Below are 6,000 nucleotides of genomic sequence, written 5' to 3'. Positions count from 1 at the left end.
AGCAAAAAGTAAGCTGCCTCTGAGTTTTCTACATGTTTCCCTGTCTTGTGATTTTGGGGTGGTGCTGACTAAGACTGGTACTGCACCTGCAGGTGCAGAGACAAAGGGGAAGAAACACTGTGGTTGGTTTTAGTATAAGCAAATGTTTTGCTGGTAAATATGCCTTTTTTTTTTAGATGGAAATTGATGCTTGCTTAAATATGTAGACTGAATATTGTAGGCAAAAGCATTTTTACTAAAATTTGAGAACATAAGCATGTTTCCAATTGATACTCTTTTGACTTTAAAATCTAAAGTTGCTGAGGCTGAAAATTCTGGCACTGCTTAAGAGAGTTTGAGTTGTGCTTACTGGGGCTTTAGGATCTCTTCCCTGTAGATCAGCTACCAAGCTAATTTTAGCAAGACAGTGCTTGTAACCAGTTCTGCGCTATGAAATCTTGCTCGCATGTCAGGATTAGCAACTGTAAAACCACTCGATAGTTTCTGTTTCCTGGAATTTGAGTCTGTATGCATTTCCCCATATCTAAGTTGCGACAGTATCGGTCACGTTATGCTTTTAAAGCCTTCCTTAATTGGGAGGATAATGCCACTTAAAAACTTGCTTCTGTCAACTTCCCTAGTAAACATTCGGTTGTGAATGATTCAGCTTCGTGACTGCCACACTGCTGGGGTCTGCCTGTGTGCAGCCACTTGCTTGGTGAAACGCAAGGGAGGGCCATCCCTGCATCCTCTGCCAGGAGAGCATCGCCCTGTTTTCTTGCCGTGTGATTCTGACGTTGATGTGACTTTGTGCACACTGTAAAAATGATTCGGGTAAAATAGGTACTGCCCCGTTTGATCTTGAGCTAAGCACAAGTAAGTATGGATTGGGGGTGAGGTGCACAGAAAACATTAGGTTGTATGTAAACTTCAGGTGTTAGTCTGCAAATTTGCTGGTTTAAAAGTGAATTCCACCGATTCTGAGCAACTTTGTGCCACTGAGGTATGGATGTAAGTGTAGCACAGGCAGGGGCACAGACCTCAGAAATAAAACATAGGGGCTGGAGCTACTGTAGGACAGTGTGGTTGGGTTGACTTGTGGGACACTGACACAAACCATGGAACAGTAACTTCTAAGTCTTCCCAACCATGAGTCGGGTGGTTTGGGGTTTGTGTTGTTTTTATTTCTATTTAGGATAAAATTTTTTCTATGACCCCTTGTATTTCTTCTAGGAACTTCAGCTAACTGTCGCTAATGTAAAAGTTCCAATACACATGGCTTTGCTTCTGAAAGGTCAGAAATGAAATGTTACACTTCCTATGGTAAACAGTCCTCTTGCACTGTGCTGCAACTTACCACTTGATGAGAAAACCACTCTGAATTACACTGTTGTCAGATGTGAAGGAGTAATAACCTTTGATCTTGAAATCTACTGTTGGTGGTAGTTAGAGAGGCTATGAAGACATTCTCCAAGGATGTTAAGGTTTAACTTCTCTGCAAGCACTGATTAGGCTGGAAAGAAAAGCGTTGTAGTCTGCTGGTATCTGTCATGGAAAATACTCAATATTACTTTTTTTGAAGTTGTTTGTCCAGCTGAAGCTTCATTTCAGTTACACAAGTCCATGCTGCATGTTTCTTGAACTCCACATATTGGATTTCTTATATTTTGTTCTTATAGAAACCTGGAGTTTTTGAAAATAGTGGTATTAATTTGAACCATGACTTATGAAGCAGTAGTGTCTACATCTGTGAGGCTAGCCTCTGTTTAAAATACTCGCGCTTTTTGACAGGTATCATGTCTTACGATTTCAGGTCAGCCTGCATCACTGAAATCTCTCTGTGTTGGGTATCTCTGCTGAGGTGGGGTAGGATTTCTCTGTCTTGCCTCAAGGGTGGAGTAACTTACACATTGCTCTGCTAAGTTTAGTTGACAATGACCAAGTCCGGTCTGTTTTTTCTTCCTCTCTGATAATCAAATCTGTCAAATGCTGTGCCCAAGCAATCAAACAAAACAAAGGGACTGCTTGTGTGCCGGGAAGATCTGAACACGCTGTCCCTTGTGCGAAAACGGCCTGTACAGCCTGCCCTACCTGGGAAGAGATCCCCCTCCCTCCTTTTCACTCTCACAACGAAGTGGGTTCACCTGACACCCTAGGTTAGAGACCAGGCAAAAAATACTCTTAAGCTTTTTGTTGTTTGGCTCTAAATCCCAAACTAAGGTTCTGAGTACTTCTCCTTGATGCGTCAGGGTTAAAAATCTGATGCTGAAATGTTAATCTCTTGAGAAACCTCTCTTCGCAGGGGGGACGTTAAGGTTATGGAGCTTGTTGCTGGGCTCGGGAGCGACTGGCACGTAGGTGCTCTCTTCTCCTTCCCGGTCCCCGTGGGAGCCCACGCGCTGGCCCTGCCCGGAGCTGCCAAACCTGAAAGTACAGATAACATGGAAAAAACGCTTGTTGACCGCTACAGATTCTCCCCTATCTGAGGTTTTGCTGCTTAGCCACAAACTCCTGCGGAATATTTTTTGGGAGGCAGAAAGCACGTTTTCATCTTGGAATACAGTGTGATGCCTGATACCGATGTGCAAAAATACATGGTGTTGGGGCCTGGCGGGTACCCTGACTGCTGAGCTGCCGTGGCTGGCGAGACTGCGGTGTGGGGCTTGCGTGCGTTGAGTCGGTCAGCCTGGCTCGGTGTGGCTTTCGTGCTGTGTCTGTTGTGGTGCGAAGAAAACTTGGGAACGGCCTTGTTTAAAAGTGTGCGTTTAGCAGGTTATCGCTGTTGCAGTTTTTTAGCATGAACTTTTTGTTGACAGCTTGCCACCTGCAAGCTGTTCACATAGCCTTTTCTAAGGGGAAGTTGCCTAGTATGTTTTCATTTTAATTGATTTTGCTGCACATATTACTGTTATAATATGTGCATCATGCAGCTTCAGGTGTTGGCATTCCTGAATGATTTAACACTTTCAAGAAGTCCATTATTTCATAGGTGGGCAACCAATTCTTTCATTAAAAATTTTTATGTCTCTAACTGCTTTGTGTATTTTACTTAGTTGGGCAAGGACTTTGGGGGAAGGCTAGCAAAAATTAGCTTTGCTAATGAAAATAGATGGCTAAACACTTATAGCTGCCATTTCAGCATTCTTGGCACTTCTGGTGATGGCACTTCCAAAACTTAAAGATTATAGTAATTGTCTGTAGTCTGCAAAACGAGTCTAGACAGTCTAGTCTCAGGCCAAAAGGTTGGAGTTGAATAAACACATAATTTGGGCAAATAAAGCTATTAGAACTGTGCTTATCTTCTGACACAATAGTTCTTGCTAGATATAAGTGGTATTTCATAGCTTTTTCCTAAATAATTAGCTTCTAATGATCAGTCAATAAATCTTCGAAAAATAAAGTACTCCAGACTTTGCTAATGAAGCTGAATGTTTTCATGTTGGGTGTTGTCCAAGCTGGTGTTCAAAAATTCCATGGGATTAACTGTGGTAATGGGGGGAGGGGGGGGGGGGGGGGAATAATTACATGACAGGAACTACTGTATTGTTATCTATGACTACAGTGATCTCACAGTATAAATAAGATGTGTTACTGACTCTGAAAGAGTCATCTTAACTTTTAATTACCTGTGTGCTAATGATTCTGTCTCTTTTCTAACAGAATGAGTGGTATAATGAAAGTTTCTGGAATCTTTCACTCTTTTGATTCAGTCCCTGTTTGGTGCTTTTTATTCTTATATATATATATGCAAATTATATAAAAATATTTTTATATATGTCAGAGTGGGGGAAAAAGGCATCTTTTAGTGATATGCTGTGAGCTTTCCTGAAGTGTCTGGACATTTAAAGGTGGTTTGCAGCTGGCTAGTGTTTGGATGGGGGATTTTTTTAATTTCTGGCTGGCAATTTGGACTGTCTGGTCTTCTGATTGTGCTGCAGGCAGCAGGGAACCCTGGTGGAAGGTCAGGAGTGGGGATGACAAAACCTCCCTCTTCCACTAGCAGGAAGTTGCTAATGTAGTTCAATTGTATTGTGAAATACTATCCTACAAATACTTAATCCTAACTGGAATCATTCCAGAAAACTATAGGTTCTGGGTTTAATGGGGTAGTTAACCTGGCTGTATTGCAGTGTTAAATCTTTTGAGAGGAAGAACACAGAGAACTTGCCTTCTTCAGGCTTTCTACCTGGCTCTGGTGAACTGTGTTCCAAACCTGCACAACTGACAACAGCACCTGGCTTTGTAGAGAACTGAAATGCAATGGTGAAGGTAGGAAAACGCTCTTACTACTGAAAATGGGTCTTTACTTCCTACTTTCAGAATAAGAAAGGTATTAACTTCAGAGACTTTTGACCTTAGCTTCCTGTGGAGTCCCAGGGCTCGAACATTGCCAAGTACTTAAAATGTGCAGTAGGAGTTAATATTACTAAAAAGCACTAGAGCTGCTGAAGTGAGGCTTTGTTTTACTGGCTTGTTTGGGCTAAAAAACCTTCTTACCGCATTAAGGTAATTGTGTGGGTCCAAATGTCCATAACCAAGGCTAGACAACCTGAGAAGTCCAATTAACAAGCAATTTGTTTGCAACTTGAACATATTTTAAAGGTTCAGATTTCACATGAATACCTGTACTCTTCTCAAGAGGTTTTTTTTTTTGCCATGGAATTAGCTTTTTCAAACTGCATTTCAGTTCTTCCAGTATGTTCCTCAAGGAGTTGTGAAGTGGCTTATTTCTTAATAGACTGTAAATGCCCTTAAAGATAGGTCTCCTCATAGCCTTTAACATGAAGTCTGTTGCTGACTGTATTTTAGTTAAGTGGAAGTTACTGAAGTGAAGAGCTATTTTAATTGATTGTAAGTCTTACCCTGTTACTGTTCTTACATTTATAAATCAAAAGCTCTTACATTACACTATATATCTTGAGGTGTTCTAATGATTTCATGTGTATGAGAAAAGGCAGTAACTTTACTTCTGTCCCACCAGGGGATTTTTTTGAGTAACCTACCTTTCTTTTCACTCATAGCTATATTCCCCATTACCTGGGCATACGCATACCCTAAAACCAGATATGTACTTTTTAAAAAATATCTTGGACTTCTTGAGGTAAAAACCAGAGCTCATCCTGAAGAGTTTGTGTGAGCTGCTGTGTTGAAAACTGTCTGAACCTGATAAAATTTTATGGATGAAAAGATGGTATGTAGCAAATATTTTAAACATTCCTTGAATTGCAAGTGGCCAAGATCGGGAAGATTAAGTACTTGGTGTATTCATAGTTCTTGCACATATTTACTGTGGAGCAAAAATGAAATCAAGACTCATCGATGCTTGCAGTATAGAGCACATTTTGGAGTCAGACATGTTTCGACTTGAGAAATAATATAGCCGCCTTCAAAGAATTTTGTAGGTGCTTACTGGCATTAAAGGGCATTAATTCAAGGCATTACAAAGAAGTCTTAACAGACAGTGGAAGTGTACGTTCTCTGATCTTGAGTAATGAAAACTGCATCACCAGGAAGTATTCAAGAAGCCAAAGTTTAATACATGTACTGCTTAAATCAAGTTTCTGTGAGTGTACTTGGTGTTTGGTATGGTTTGATTTTGAGAAATTTGAGAATTATAAATAGGTGAAAGCTGTTTTAAAAAAGTATCAATCTGCTTTTTTTAAGGAAGATAGTGTTTAAAAAGATGTTCACGTGCATTTCAAAATATATATTAAAAAACCCCCACTCAGTAGTATTCATGTTAAATGCATGTAACCAGTGCCCACTCTGTCCATAATTCAAGTGTTGAGGCTGCATTAATGCTTTACAAGAGTTATCCTAGCAGTATGTTTAAGCTCGGCAGGATGTTAGCAACAAGGCATGTAATTTTTCAATAAAGTAGTTGTAACAGTTATTCTTTAAACCTCTGTGATTTGAACAGAGAGAGCACTGAGAGGCTGCCTTAGTTATGTTTCTTCTAAACTTTGTTTTTCCCAAGCGAATCTGCTGTCTCTGGGTGGATTCTTAGTTTTTTCACAGAAT

Source organism: Haliaeetus leucocephalus, unplaced genomic scaffold, assembly GCF_000737465.1.
Source record: "Haliaeetus leucocephalus isolate CR32 unplaced genomic scaffold, Haliaeetus_leucocephalus-4.0 Scaffold173, whole genome shotgun sequence".
Lineage (NCBI taxonomy): Eukaryota > Metazoa > Chordata > Aves > Accipitriformes > Accipitridae > Haliaeetus > Haliaeetus leucocephalus.
The sequence above is the reverse complement of the archived record's forward strand: the minus strand, read 5'-3'. Positions refer to the sequence as shown.